The sequence below is a fragment of the Podarcis liolepis genome (assembly GCF_965112155.1).
Source record: "Podarcis liolepis genome assembly, chromosome: Z".
Lineage (NCBI taxonomy): Eukaryota > Metazoa > Chordata > Lepidosauria > Squamata > Lacertidae > Podarcis > Podarcis liolepis.
In genome coordinates, this window is record NC_139570.1 from 25,695,945 (window position 1) to 25,712,344 (window position 16,400).

A 16,400-nucleotide genomic window follows, 5' to 3' on the forward strand; every position below is an offset into this window, starting at 1 on the left:
CATCATCATCACATGCACACACCAAAACAACAACAACAACAACACTCACACCTTACAAAGTTCAGATAATCCAGACCCATAGATGCACCACACCCCAGCTCCAAGTGCCTGCTTCAGCTTGCATTCCCAGTCAGGAATGGCAGAGGCAGGTGGGCTGCACTTGGAAGTGAGCAAAGGTAATGGCAAGCAAAGGGAGAACATTTTGAGATAGTAGCAGAGCAGTGACAGTACTGGGTGGGCAGCTGCAACAGTGGCTAAAGGGCCATTACTGAGTTATGGCTTCTGGTGACAAAGGGACTTGCCACTCTCACTTGGAAAGTCAATTGGCAGCAGTTAAGCTCACTGTGCAGCCTCAGGTCATTCAAACTGTGTGGGTGGAGAGTGCGTTTTCACGCTTGGGCACAGCAGACCAAAAATATTTTTTAAAAACAAAGGAGCTGAAAGTGAAAACAAAGGAAAAGGTCTTGCCCTTTGCTTTTCTGGCAAGAAGCCAGAAAGCAAAGCAAAAAATGAACTGGCTGGTTTCCCTTGTCATTATTGTCTGCCCAGTTTTCCAAGCACCATAGCACCTGCTGCGTTGGTAACAGCACTCGCAGTGCTGTTCTAAAGCCAGGAGGCTGAGGGTAGCTAACCATGGCTGCAACAATCTACCTACCTGTTAAGTTGTGGGTGAACATATCAGATGACACAGTGATTCTTCAAACAGCTCTTGTTTATTCACAGGCCAGAACAGAACTGAACAGCAAACAGCTCAGCCGGCCTGCTTTTATAGGCAGCCGGCTGTCAACATTGTAGCAACAACAACCCGGGGTTTCCCACCTAAAGTAACGGACGTGGACCTGAGTGAAAACTATATACACGATACTCCCGTTGGCCAAGGTGAGAACTTCAATACATAACACTACCGGTACTTCCCTGCAAATATGCCCCATTGAACTCAATGAGACCTACCTCAGCAGGTAAACCGAAGACTGGGATAGCCAGTCTTGAGTCATTTTGCTGCCTGAAGCTAAGGACAAAATCATGCAACTGTCCATTCCTCATACATAAGCCAGTCAGACTGGCATCTGAATCTTACTTCACTACTGAAGCAGGATCCTGAGGGCAGCAGACTAGCTTGGGGGATTGCAAAGCAAACTGCAGCACTCCTTGTTCCACAGCCCTCAGCACCTGCCCCCTGACTGATGCTGCCACTTTGCTTAATGAGAGTAGCCAGCAAAAAGAACGTAAGTTTACCCTGCCAGGATGTCCTTAGAACCTGGAATAATCCACAAGATTATCTTTTCAAAAAATAGTATCGTGAATGAAACAGAAGCTTTAAAACCCAATGCACCAGGATTTTTATATTTTAGCCTGCAGTAAACAAACATTTTATCTGTGGTTACCTTATTTAATAATTAATCAAATGGCTTAATAATCTTTATTTCTTATTGGGCCCCCCTCCTCTTAACAAAGTACAACTCATAAACATGGCACGCAAGCAAGGGACAGAGGGCAATAACACAAAATCCTTTTGCTCACTTCTTTCTCTCCACTACAAATCTGACTCCCTTTGTCTCTGTCTCTGTCTCTTACACACAGTGTCATTTCCTGGATTGGATTCCACTGTTATGGAAACAACTCTTTCATTCTCTAAGAGATTTCAGAAGGTGTGAGGGAGGCCCACACTGTTCTGGGAAACTGGAAAGAGAGGCCAGAGGCATGTACAAATGAGAACAGCAGAGTGCTTTTCTCATTCATCCAGTCTTCCCCACCCCCTTCCTGTCTGTACTGTAAGCCATTAGGCAATTGAGGTTTCCTCCTGCGCTTCCTGAAATATTTTTGGAAGGCAGTAGATAGAAGACAGAAATTTGCTAGCAAGCATCTGAGGACATCCTTTCTCTATTACTGTATTGGTGTTGCATCACTAATCGGTAAGCCCAGGGGTAGGCAACCTAAGGCCCGGGGCCGGATGCGGCCTAGTCGCCTTCTCAATCCGGCCCACAGACAGTCCAGGAATCAGCATATTTTTACATGAGTAGAATGTGTGCTTTTATTTAAAATGCATCTCTGGGTTATTTGTGGAGCATAGGAATTCGTTCATTTCACCCCAAAAAATATAGTCTGGCCCACCACACGGTCTGAGGGATGGTGGACCAGCCCACAGCTGAAAAAGGTTGCTGACCCCTGGGTAAGCCCTTCCCCAAAGTATCTTGAGGTTTGTCCGCTGAGGTGAGGAGAGTTCTGCTCAGAGGACAAGACCCCCTACCATCAGCCTCACTGATGTGGTCCAAAGGAAAGCCAAGCAATTTCTTTGGCACCAGCTTGGTTGCAGGAGTTGCTTGAAGGAGACGTACAATGTGCCACCCACTCTTAGGGACTCCACTCTGATTTGTGTAGGGTTTACTCCTTTGCCTTTTCTTGTCCTGAAGATATTCTGCAAGGCAGCAAAGGTTTAGGATCAGAGTTTTTCTTCTTCTATATGGGCTCCCTTTCCAGGTTGATGAGCTCCCTTTCCAGGTTGATGAGCCCTGGTAAACATGCTTAACATTTCACTGCAAGTTTGGCTGGATTGTATACGTGATGTACCAGATCTATTTTAAGGATTTACCATCCAAATGCCATCAACTACAAATTGACCTGAGGCACAACAGCTGCACTTGACTCCTTCTTTTTGGCCATTGTATAGTAAAACAGCATCAGTCCATGGAGGACAACAAGAGTAAAAAAGCACATCACCTGACAGAGGACCACACAGTCGCTGCAGCTGGGGGATGAGCTAGGATGAAAGGCAATGGGAGCTGCCACAACGACCTAATGTTAACGGAGGCAGGGGAGAGAGATGCTGCTTCCAAGGTACATTAAGTGTTGGAGGAGAGAGAAGCAACAACAACGTAATTATATGTTAGTAATTTTAGGTAAGCTGCCTTGAGGATCCTTCTGGATCAAAAACCAGGACGAAAATAAAATAAAATATATAATACCTTCAGGCAATTTTAGTAATTAATATAGCAGAAATCATCTCAGGAAACATTCTCTGAGGGCTCCTGAATCACAGTAAAAATAGAAGCATAGCATAGTGTTGTTTCAGTATTAAAGGAAACTACAATTTGAAATACTAAGAATTACAATAATTACATTGCTATTAGTGACTCTAAGAAAGCTTACTCATTACTTAATTGGCAAAAAAGTTATTTGTTTCTGAAGCCTTTGGAGTCATTTCAAGGCAATGCAAATTACTGTTTTATGTTCATTGGAGAAGAGTGCATTATTTTTGGTGCTACAAATAGAAATAACAGCTGTCATTTGCACAGCCCAGCCCTTGCAAAGTAGTTGAAAGACACACCCAAGCAGCAGCAGCAGCAGCAGCAACAACAACAACAACAACACAATAACAGCAGACAAGCCAAAAATATGTTGGGTCTGTCACTTCTGTTTTCATTTTTTGAAAGCTGCACAACTGGAAGCCTGGACAAAGCAACCCAAATTGGAGTGTGCCATCAGATAGTGTAAGGATGGTGTGCCCAATATCACCTCTTGTATTATGGGGACAGCTCAGCATATGTCAGTCCTGCCAGCCCTCCTGTCATCTGAATAAATAGACATAGGAGTGATACATACTAGGAAGCCTGGAGGTTTGGGTGAATGGAAGGATCACATCCAGTGTGGCTCCGAGTGTGTTTCTGGGCACAAATCAAAATATTAACTTAATAAAGATGTATTCCTCATGCTCTGGACTCATTCGGTTACTTCTCCATTGCCTTGCCCAAAAGAGCTATGTTGGGCAAGATCCAAGAAGGAAGTCAGATAGACAGCCGCAAGCACCTTGTCCAGATCTGTAGGCCTCAAAAACCAGAACTGATCCCATGTAGGAAGTGGATCTGCAGAAAAACCTCGCAGCATTAGCTTGTAAGGTACAGATTCTTGGCACCAGAGTACAGTGGTTTAGGACGCACATGGAGAGTTTGGGATAAAGAAAAGGTTTATCCTGATCATTAGAGTCTTAACTTGAAACTAATTGTTTCATAATGTAATTTTAAAAGCTATTCTCCATAATACCAGATTTAAAAGTTTAGTGCAAGAAAGCCATACTAAGCACCTTTGGAGGGCGACACTAATGCTAATTGAGCTTGATAATCTTGTAAATCTCGCTCGTTAGTGTTGAACAAATCTTTAGCTACACACCAACCCTTTTCTGTATTAGCCTAGACCATAAAGAGAGAGAAAATATACTAAGGGCTCATTCACACTTTGCTCCGCACTTTCTAGGCATAGGTCTGTGTTTTCCAGACCCCTGTCCAGGTGGTTTCTTTTCCCCCATTTTTCTTTTGGTCCTGGCACTTCCCCTGGGAAAACCCATGCTTTACCAATGAAATACATTATACGCTTTATACCTCGCTTTATACCTCATATATGCACACTCAACCACTTTGATCTGTGGCACTGCACTGTTACTCATTTCACATTTATAATAACCGAACTTTTAATGGCAGCACCTACACTTTGGAACTCCCTGCCTTTTGACACCAGGCAGGTTCCTTCGCCCTTTTTGGCACCTTCTAAAAACATTTTTGTTTAGACAAGCCTACCCAGATATCTAGAATACTGATTTGGGTGCCAATCTGCTTTTGATTGTTTTAAAATGTTGCTTTTACTGATAATATCACTGCTTTATTCTTTTTGTAAACTGCTCTGTATTTGTGTGAAACAAGCAAGCGGTGCATAAATTCTATGAAATAAATAAAATAACTGTTGAGGGTGATCATTGTAATCAGCATTATGTCCAAGGGGGCCCCATTACCCACTTCAAATACATAAGACTACGGAAGAAGCCTGGTGTGGTGTGGTGTGGTGTGGCTCATATGCTCCTGCGGCCAGGCTAGGAATGTGAGAGCAGGCAGGCTTTCGCTGATAAAACAGCAACCAGCCACAATGTGTAATATGGGAATGCTGGATGTAATTGGTGAACCAACCCACCCACAGGTATAGTTGGGTTTCTGTGTTTAGTGCTTGCAGTAGCTGAGAAACGATTGCAGAAACTGCAGCTGGGCCATACATTCTTCTGGACCTGTTTTGCAGAACCTGTTTCTGTGGACTTGTATTCAGATTTCTAGAATGCTTCCTTTCTACTTGAACATACTTATATACTCCCAGAAACCATACATCATTGCACTCCAGACCCAAATGGACCACTGAAAAAGTCTGGCTCCTTAACACCACTATAATCTGAGGGGTCCTGGCCAGTTGGAAAGAAACCTTTGCCAATCTGATGTCTTCTAGATGTCCCCCCAGCTTCTACCTTCCACTTTTAAAACAGGGGTGGGGAACTTTTGGCATGTGAGCCAGTGTTGGCCTGTTGGCCTCACCAATTTGGCCCACTAGGCTGTTTGGGTCAACCTGTGCCTGCCTACCCTGCACCAGGCATCATATTGGACATCCTGCTGGAGAGTGGGTTAAGCCACTGTGCTGCTTGGGCTTGCCAATTGAAAGGTTGGCGGTTTGAATCCCTGCGATGGGGTGAGCTCCCGTTGCTCGCTCCCTGCTCCAGCCAACCTAGTAGTTTGAAAGCATGTCAAAGTGCAAGTAGATACCGGTAAATAGGTACTGCTCCAGCAGGAAGGTAAACGGCGTTTCCGTGCGCTGCTCTGGTTTCGCCAGAAGCGGCTTAGTCATGCTGGTCACATGACCTGGAAACCTGGAAAAACTGTCTGCGGAAGTGGACAAACACCGGCTCCCTCGGCCTTTAAAGCAAGATGAGCGCCACAACCCCAGAGTCTTTCACAACTGGACTTAGTTGTCAGGGATCCCTTTACCTTTTTACTGGAGAGACCTCCCTTTATTAAAGCTCACTGGAGCAACCTTTAATGGGGGGGGGTGCTTTAGAGAGTGGTTTGCCTCCCCATCTTTAACATCACTCCAGCAAAATATTTTCAGGTGGTCAGTGTCTGTTAATCATGTGATCTGGTAATGCCATGCAACTGACAAGTGGGTAGCCCTGCTGACCGGTCAAATTTGGCCAGTGAGGCTGATCCTGATAAGGATCTGGCCCGTGGAGCTAAAAAGGTTCACTGTCCTTTTAAACACCCCACAGTTTTAAAACACCTGCAGAACACTGATATAGAAGATTAATGATCAGGTATCTCAACTGTTTTAAAAGAAGGCTCTGTATTTTGAAGGCTTTCAAACCTTCCCACTACACCTTCTCCCCCCGCCGCCCCCCCGAGTCTAGTGCACCCTCCTGCTACAAATCTGATATCTGTCCCTTTGGGGTGGGGGGAAATACAACAAAAGCCCCTGCATTTCCTCCCTGTCAGTGAAAGTAGTTCATTCCTGTGTGTTTCACCGAGTTATGTGCGAACACCCCCACCTCTGACATCATGGCTCCAATCAAACTGAGAGTCCCTATGCCTTATTTTAATAGGTGGTTGAAGATGCAATCCTCTAGAATTACTAAGAGTCAGCCCCATTTCTGAGTACGTACGTTTGGGCTAGCACTATGTGTCTCCTGCATCACATATTATCTGACCTTCATTTCAACATGCAGAGTGTTAGAGCTGAAGACAACAGGCTGACTTAGCTCTCAGCCCCCACTTGTGGTCAGATAAGTCATAAAAATAGCAGGAATAAGGCTGGACAGCAGCTGGTGTCAGCTGCCTCATCGCTAGTCATGATGACGTGTTTATGTGGAGAAATAACAGATGTGGAAACAAACAGAAGTTGATGTTATGTTACAGGAGAAACACGACAGGAACAGAGAGATTTTTGGAAGGGGGGAAGAGGAAAGTCTCCTAGCAACAGGATGAACAACTGTTTTTAGAAGGGAGCTTGATTTGGCTAAAATTGGGAAGGGTTGGGTGGGGCTGGTAGACTTCATTTAAGTCTCCTCTCCCTTCCCCCTGTAAGTTGTGCACTGATAGAGGCACCATTCCTCATGCCCTATGCATTACAGTTACTTTTCTCCAGCAACTTTTCTTTTTAATCGGGGCCAAAAGGAAGCACTTTGCTTACCAGGAATAGGAGACTGACATAGAGAAGAGGGCGAGGAACCTGTGACCACCCAACAGCTATAGGACTCCAGATCCAATCAGCCCCAGCCAACATCAGGGGTGATAGGAATAGTGGTACAACACGTGAAGAGTCACAGGCTTTCCACCCAAGCTGTACAGCAGCCTTCACCAACCTGGTGCCTTCCAGATGTTTTGCACTAAAATTCTCATCATTCCTATCCATTGACTGATGTGAGTTCTAGTTCAAAACTACTGGAGGGCAACAGGTTATGGAACCTCTGAGCTGTTGTCCCATTTCTTGGTGATCAGGCCACCACAGGAGCAGGCCTTCCACACTTTTTGTCAGCCAAAAGGCTGAAAAGGAGTGTAAGAGGCAGGGTGTGCCCCCTGCTGTTCCTTAACACCAGAAAATGGGAGACTACTCAATTCAACCACCTTGCATTTAGCACCCTTCACTGCTACCAGGAAGCTTTTCCAGTGGGAAATGAGAGTTGCCCAATAAGAAGAACCCTGTAGCTGGAGCAGGCTTGTGGTCCATCTAGTCCAGCACTCTGTTCTCAAAGTGGGCAACCAAATGCCCCAATAAGAAGCCTGCAAGCAAGACCTGAGTGCAACAGCACTCTCTCCTCTTTTGGCTTCCAACAGCTAGAATTCAGAGGCATATCACTTGTGACTGTGGAGGCAAGAGTGCAACCATCCAACACAGTGTCCATCAGGGAATTAATTATTTAACTATCTTGTCTTCTGTATTCCACCTTTCTTCCATCATGGATCCCAAGGCAGGATACATGTGACCACCATGAAGTCAGACCCTTTCAGGCAATGGCTGGACTCCAGGTGGCAGCCTCATGTGCCTAAACAATCTATATTCCACAGAGTAGCCACTTGTGGGGTGAGATGGCCACATGTCTCAGAGCAGCTCTACGCAGTAACTTCTGAAAGGGGAGTCATGTAACTCCCAAGATGTGCTTGCCCAACCAGAGTGCCAACAACTTCAGGCTGCATCTCCTGATACCAAGGCCAATTAGAACACCTTGATCACTTTCGGCAGAGAGCGGTACACACCCACTCACCTTTTATTTTTTTCATGGCTGCATACCTGCAGTAGAAACCCTGCCAGAAAAACACTTGGGTGTTGGGGAAGCAGCAGAGCACCTGCCTTGCATGCAGAAGGTACCAGGTTCACCCCCCCCCAGCATCTCCAGGCAGGACTCAGAAACACCCCTGTCTGAATCCCTGGAGAAATGCTGTGATTCAGTGTAGGCAATGCTGAGCCAAACAGACCAATGTTCTGACTTGATATAAGGCAGATACTTTAATGCATGGACAACAATGGTCACAGTCTTGCTGTCTGCCTGCATAGTAATAATTTCCCAAAGTTGCCCAGCCTGCTTCAACCCCAAAATGTTAAGTCAACTCATATGAATCATTTGTCTCTTTAATCAAGTACAGTGGTACATTGGGTTAAGAACTTAATTCATTCTGGAGGTCTGTTCTTAACCTGAAACTGTTCTTAACCTGAAGCACCACTTTAGCTAATGGGGCCTCCTGCTGCCGCCCTGCCGCTGCTGCATGATTTCTGTTCTCATCCTGAAGCAAAGTTCTTAACCCGAGGTAATATTTCTGGGTTAGCAGAGTCTGTAAGCTGAAGCATATGTAACCTGAGGTACCACTGTAGTGGCTGATGACTACTGGAGCTGGTGAGGCAGTGGGCAAGGCAGCTAATGGGCAGTAGAGCCCAAAAGTCAAAAGAGATACTCATCTTACTTGTTTACTTCCCATCCTCCTGCATTTCAGAAATATAGTGGACACTTAAGCAATGTTCAAAAACAAGCACCAGATACTTAAGACCAAACCAGCAACAAGTTGGATGCCTCTGGAGGAATGCAACACCATACTATTATGTTCATTCCATCCGGGCAAGCATTTCTGCTTGCCAGATTAAAGGATCTCCTGCCTTCTCCTACAATGTACTGTTCTGAGGATTTTCTCAACAAGCCAGAGTTGATTTGGGGAGGGCACATGGGGGAGGAGAGGGTGAAATCCCCATTACGCTAGCAGGATTTGTGCTGGCTTCTACTAGTGCAATGGCTGAGTTCAAATTTTATACCTTATACCTGGAGAGCTGGACAGGAAAAATTCCGGGGAGTCTCCGAGTGATGAGAAATGTATGAATATGACTCTATGGGACACAGGAATGCTGTGCTCTAGCTCTGGCTTTTAGGGTGTAGGAAAAATAACCATAGGATTCTAACCCTCCTTGCCTCTCCTACCCGAATCCCTCATCCTTACTTATCAGAGCATGCCAATGCAATATGGTCAGATGCCAGTTTACTGATGTATGGTTGGCCACATGTGGCTTTGGATGTGAGCCACAGCACCCTCCTGTCCATTCAGGAGCATTTGCATGAATTTGGCTGGAAAAGCAGCAAGACAAGAGGCAGAGAGCAGTGGCAGCCAGTGAAATGAATCTCCAGGACAAACTGCCAGCTGACCACTGCATCACAACACAAGGAAGCAGCAGGACATTCCCAGTGGTGGTTTGTTCCTCTTGGGACTGGTACGGTTAAAGGCAGGGAGACCAAAAGTACATGGAGCCAGAGCCAACGATAGGCAGACCCACCCCAAGTGCATCAGGGCCAAGGCAGCAAAACACTATACACAAAATTAGAAAATGTGTGAAAGGCATTTGAAGTAGAAGTAGCAAGCACAGGAAGCCCAAATCTAGATTAGGACCCTGGTGTGCTGGGCAGAGAGGCAGGCTCTAACCCTTTGCCCCCTATGCTATGATCCCAATTTGGGCTGAGCCCGCCCTGCCTGCTATTTGCATTTAAAGGAAATGCCTCCCTATTCTTTTATTTCAAGGCAAATAACAGGTGGAACATTTTGTGCTGAGGCAATTGGATGCTTCCAGGAACCAAGAGGACTTTTTTTAAGAGAACATATCCTCATTATTAACCTAATTAGCGCTACATGGACGTATGCAGGGCAGGCTCCACAGGGTTAGATTATTCCTTTGAAAATGCACTTCAAAAGAAGAAGAGGAACTGTTGCTTTCAGGTCTGGGCCTTTGTCCAGGAGCCTGTCTTCCCTACGTCTCCCTTCTCTTGCACCAGGTATCTGCCTGCTCTCCCCACCTCTCTCATCTTAAGAACAAAAGAAAAGCCCCACTGGATCTGGCCACGTGGGTACCTAGTCCAGCATGGTGCTTCCTGCAGTGACTAACCAGATACCTCTGAGAAGACCACAAAAAGGGTTTCAAGGCAATAGTCCTGCTCTCCTTTAGTAACCAGTATTATGTGTTAACAGTGACTCAGAATGTAGCAGTTAGTGGTCATGGCTTGTGGTCACTGACAGACCCATACTTCTCTAAGCATTTGCCCAACACCTTTTTAAAAGACAGCGGTCATCACCCCAAATTCATGTTACCTACTGCTTTCCCAATCTGCCAGGCTCCTTATTTACTCATAGACTTGCCTGCCTGCTGCTTACCTGTACTCTTGTTTCAGCTGCTATTCAACAGTGGCACCTACAGATCACCTTACTTGCTTAGTTTAGTATTTAAATGTGTATGCTCAAAGCATTTCATGACAGAACAAAAAAATGCAGACGGATACACCATTACAATAACAATAAAATATCACATCATTTCAAAACATAACAATCCCAACAAATAACTCAGTTTGATGCTATGATCATTATAACGTTTACAGCTCTCAAGCTGGCCTGCAGCATAATAACACAAACCTCCTCCACCTGCTTTCTTTTCTCACCTTCAGCATGTGAAAGAGGCTTCCTTCCTGGCTGCCTGTGCGCTTCTCCTCTCCAGTGTGGTGGAATTGCTTTCCTGGCTCATCACATCCATTCTTCAGATGCTGAAGATCCTGCTCCAGTACCTGCAATTTATTGGTATCCACCTATCCAGCCTTGGCTTACTTTCAAGGTCTCCACCCAGCTAGTCACAACTGAGTCCCTCCTTGCTCTGCTTACCACTTCTGACAAGTCCTGTCCTTTTCCATCTGATGTCCCTCCTCCACAGCCTTCAGCCTTGGGTTTATTTATTTTGCTGTGTATGGTTTTGCCCAATATGTTTTGGTGCCTGAAGATGCAAATCCAGGTGGTTTCTCCTACAACTTACCGTAGGGCACAGCCTACTAGGAAGTACTTCTGTACAAGCCCTGCTGGAATGAACAGGTATTGTGAAGCACGTTTGAAGTTTCAGTGGTGGCCACTGGCCAGTGAGGTGGGGAACAGGGCAGTAGGTGGCAAAGCATCCACCATGCATGAAGAAAACCCCAAGTTCAAGTCCTGGCATTTCCAAGCAGGACTGGGAAATATTCGTGCCTGAAACCCTAACCATGGCTTAGTGTTATGTGTACACCCTGCCCAGCAGGTTAACCATGGTTTATTTATTGCCAACCACCAGAATCTTAACCATAGTCTGTGTAGCTTATGAACCTTGGTTTGCTTTAATTGTGAGTTGGTGTTATGTATGAAGCAGGCCACTATCCCAAAGTGTTCTGGGAACAGCAGCTGAGTAGGCAAGGCAAGGAAGAGATGGTTCATCATTTTTTAAACCATTTGAAACTAATTTTTTTAAATAATTTTTATAGGGGCAATAATTGCAAGCCCTCAGTCCTTGGGGGCTTGGCCATGGGTGTCAATGCAAGTGAAGAGTGAGGCCAGAGTAGGGGCCCAAAAGTCCATATTGTTTTTAAGGTCCTCTGGTGGGATTAGGTCTTCCCCTGGGACCTTCCCCAGTCTTTATCAAATCTGAACTGAAGCCTTTTTAAAGGCCAGTTATTGAACATATTCTGTTAATGTTTAGCAAAATAAAAAAATTAAGCAGTTGATAAAACAGCACTAACTGCAAATATTTTTTTTAAAGGCAAAGTGGTTATTTATGTTCAATTTTAATATTTCTGTTAAAACTCCCCCCCCCCCTTTAAACACTATTGCACAGTGTTTTAATAATTAAAAAAGCATGAATTAAAATACTGAAAAAAATATGTGGCTACAATGGCATCTACTGAAAAGATGAAACAGACAGTGTTCAGAGATATAGCTGCATGGAAATAGGCTCAACCACTCAGCACATCACTACATGTAGCACAACCAGGTGTCTTTTAAAGAAAGAAGTGTAACATGAAGGCAGCCACCTGACTTGGGTCAATGGGAATTGCTGTCCAAAGTCCTGGGGGAGCAGCACCAGGTGGGTGAAGGCTGTGCTAAGGCCATCTACACCTGGCAGATATTGTGTTCTGTACTTTGAGAAAAGGTGGAAATAACACAAGGAACACAGAGGGGAACAGTGATTTGATGACACTAAATAGATGCTGTGTTAAAAAAACACAGCAAGTTTACATAGGCATTTCCATGTTCTTCTGACCAGAGTCTCCTTAATGCCTATTTTGGCATTAAGAGGTATATAAATTGACCAACTAAATGAAGCACGGTTATTCCACACTAAATGCAAAGTGTGGAAGCAGCTGTGGAAGGCAGCAAGATGTTTGGTGCTTGTCAGCTCAGAAGAGGGACAAAGGACTCATCAGAATGAATACTGTTATGAATTTGGAGGATCAGCCTGGATGATGCCCTGAATTCCTCCCAATTCTTGGGATCCTGTATCTGAGGGGCTAGAATGTTTGAGAGCAAGTTTGCCAAACCAGTTCCTTTGTTTAGGTACTGTCTTTGGCTGATTAATTAAGCACCATGATTTGCATAACCAAAGGAGTTGCTCTGTGCCATAGAACAAATGGGTGGGCCTCCCCCCCCCCCCCATATTTGTAGGAGAACAATAGCCAATGTTGTACATGAGTTGAGCTGGAAGTGGGCTGGTAGCAGGAGACACAGAGACATGCTCTCTAAGTGCTGGATCCAAAGTTGTGGCTCATGGAGATTCAATATATTTGGGGGTGTTAATACTGTGAGCATCTCCATCCTATGCTCAGGTTGTTTATATGTGTAAATAAATCTATAGATGCTAATGACACAACAGTGTCTGCTGACCTTCATTCCAAGGAAATTGAACTCAGGGCAAATGCTAGAATCCCTGGCATCTCTTACCTCTTGGAGACTGGAGTAGCATTTAACAATAATTTTTAAAAGCTCTTTATTGGCAAGCCGGTAAGTACATTTACAGACCCTGACTTATTGCAGTAACTTTTAAAGATATCATTACAACTGCAGCAATGTTGTCAATATATGTGAAAGTCACCCTTCTGAAAACAAAACACACATAGATATACCAATAGGGAATTAAAATTTAAGCAACGAAGTGAACTTGAAGAGTTAATTGCATTTTGGCAACTCTCACCTGTAGCCATTGGCAGAAGGGCGCCTAAGATTTTATTGATTCTGAATGAATTCATGCCTATTAAAAGAAAATGCAGGTATTACCACAGCCTTGTTTTCCACTTATGGCAGACCTGTTTGCCTCAAGTGCAATGAACTGCAGTGTTTGTTTATTATTGGTTGTACAACTATAGCAATATTTCAGTTTAGAAGACATGAAAAGCAATAACCACAAATCTTACAAGAGAAGTGAACTGATCTGCACCCCCCTTCAGCAGGACTGAAATGAGAGAGTATGCACATTTTAAAACAGCAGACAACCACCAGGAGGCATCACACTCCACAAAGTATAATTAAGGAGCTGACGGAATTAAAATACAAGCTGAGTTCAAAAGGTATACTACATGCCTTTGTCTTTTTAAAAAGTGACATTCTCTTTGTGTTTTCCACCACAGAATTCTAGGAAGGACTGTATAATTTTCTTCTTCTTTAATAAACCAAGGGAGGGGTGGAGGTGGGAAAGCTATATTCTATAATTTATTTATTTGTTTTCTATTCCAAGCACCAATATAAATATTCTTAGGGTGGCTCACAGCAATAAAAGAATCAACAAGATTTACGATTCATGATATTTATGAATCATGAATCATGAATTATGATTTACGATTCATGATTCGCAATTCGTGATATTTATGAATTATGATTTAGGATTCACGATATTTATGAATTATGAATTGCGATTCATATTTATGAATTATGATTTACAATTCACGATATTTATGAATTATGAATCATGAATTATGAATCATGATTTATGATTTCCAGCAGCGGGGGGCCGCTAGGGGTGCATTGGAAGATGGCCGACAATACCATCTCTCCGTCTCACACGAGGTAATTAAGAGGCTGACATGGGAGTATGCAGCCTCCCTTGTTACCCCACGGGAATGGGGAACACTGCCTCGCCTGCGGTTGCCATAAATCACCCCCGAGTTCGAAAGAAGGGGATGAGGGCACAAGGCGCACAGCACTCGTGTGGGATGGCTCTCCCGGACGCTGTCTCTGATCATGCGGCCTGGTTGCAGCAGCTCAAAATAAACAATTAGAGAGAAGCAAATGCACATATTTCGAGTGAAGAACGGGAGTTAAGACTGCTAATTGAAGTGACCTCTGTGAAGTGAAGCGACGGGCTGGATGCAACAGGAATATATCAAGAAGAAGACACATCAAAGGGTCAGTATGTCGGAATGGGATGGAATGGGGGGGGGACTTTTCTTTTTTTATCTTATGTGATTACCTAACAATCCCGCCCCCCCAGGAAGAATCGTTGCAATTACTGATTATAAGCGGGATGATTAAGAACTGTGTGAAATGAATTACTAATCAAAGACATGGCTTGTGGAATATCTGGAAAGGAATGAAAGGCCTTTGGAATGACGCAGTTATAAAAAGAGACTCGTTAGGAAGCAGGCCTGGTTGCAGGATTTACAATCGAGGGGGAGGAGACCATGGCTTTGTTATTATATGTGAGTTTGACCTGGCAGAACCCCCTAAGAAGATAGAGGAGAGAATGACAGGCCTGCGAGGACTAATGGGCAGACTTTAAGAATGTTTTGTACAGAAGTGTTGAAATGGCATCTGTCTGTTTGAATATGGCTCTTGGAGGAATGGAAAATCCACACAGGATATAACAACGTTTGTTTTTAACCCGCTTGTGGAGACTATCAGAGGTCACAAAGAAAGGAATGTATGATAACAACAAGAAGATGAGGATAATAATAAAGAGAAGATTGGACAGAACTGTGAATACTATTTGGACAGAACTGGGAATCAGTTAAAGCAGCAGCAAGAGAGATGTTTGGATCCCTTTCAGAGCTCGAAGCATGGGTACCCCCAACAAAAATTTAAAAATTTGGCTTTGTAATTTGGAATTAATGTGATTTGATTGGTTTGTTAATAAAATTATATTAAAAAAAGAACAGGTGGCATAACCCCAGAACAACTACTAACCAGGACATTTAAAACAATGAATAAAAACTAGCAGCAGCAGCAAGTCTACACAAATTAGCAGTTAACAGCCTGGGGAAATAAACATGCCTATTGTGTAAAGAAGGCACCAGGCTAGCCTTCCTGGGCAGAAAATTCCATAAGTGGGGAGCCACCACTGTGCAGGCCACCCACCTGCCATTTGATGATGGGGAGATTTGGAGGGGTGTCTAAGGTAATGATGTCAGCACGCAGACAGGCTGATACAGAGGTTCCTTCAAGTACACTGATCCCAAGTTGTGTAGGTATCTCAGTGTATCAGCACTAATGTGCTACTCAGAAATCAGCCAATAGCCAGTAGGAATATTTAAGAATATGTGATATGTGCTCCAACTAATTCAGCGCTGGATATAGGGCAGTGCGGGCAGTTCCCCCGGTTAGGGTGCCGAGCCAAGGAGGCACAAAATATATAATATTGAGAAGATCCATTAAGAAACTGTATGAAAAAGAATCATTGTGATAATAAGAATTATTGGGGGGGGGGGCAAATTTTGTCCTTGCTTAGGGTGCCATATTACCAAAGTCTGCCTCTGACTAATTGGTCTTGATCAAGTCTTGCCGCTGTATTTTGCAGTAACTGAAGATTCTGAAGGGTCTTCAAAAGTAGCTCATTTACACATTGCTGTAAATTAGAGGTTATCATAGTAGATAATTGTGGGCAAGGTATCTCTAAGGCTGGATCTAGACACATCAAAGAAGAGTTTCAGTTAAATGTGTTTCAAACTTTGTACAGTGGTACCTCAGGTTAAGTACTTAATTCTTTCCAGAGGTCTGTTCTTAACCTGAAACTGTTCTTAACCTGAAGCACCACTTTAGCTAATGGGGCCTCCCGCTGCCACCATGCTGCCGGAGCACGATTTATGTTTTCATCCTGAAGCAAAGTTCTTAACCGGAGGTACTATTTCTGGGTTAGGGAAGTCTGTAACCTGAAGCATATGTAACCTGAAGTGTATGTAACCCGAGGTACCACTGTATGAGAAATTGGGTTAGCAAATACAGTATGGAACTCCACAGCGCCATCTGGTATCACAGTGTTAGAATGCATAAACAACACATATAAAGCGTTCTTTCTTTGCC

General features: G+C 44.1%; 1 protein-coding gene and 1 long non-coding RNA gene across 3 annotated transcripts in view; one reads left to right on the forward strand and one right to left on the reverse strand.

The window, feature by feature from the left end:
* The window catches only part of ACSL4 (acyl-CoA synthetase long chain family member 4), a 79,548-nt gene extending 68,678 nt beyond the window's left edge, over positions 1–10,870 (reverse strand). For both annotated transcript variants that reach the window (XM_083485127.1, XM_083485117.1), the window contains exon 1: positions 10,760–10,870. The gene's annotated coding sequence lies outside the window, so the exon portion shown is untranslated. The remainder of the gene's footprint in view (positions 1–10,759) is intronic.
* Positions 1–16,400, forward strand: part of LOC310698359 — a 525,075-nt gene that overhangs the window by 22,700 nt on the left and 485,975 nt on the right. Inside the window, exon 4 of the long non-coding RNA XR_014521451.1 lies at positions 10,766–12,548. This is a non-coding gene — a long non-coding RNA (uncharacterized lncRNA). The remainder of the gene's footprint in view (positions 1–10,765; positions 12,549–16,400) is intronic.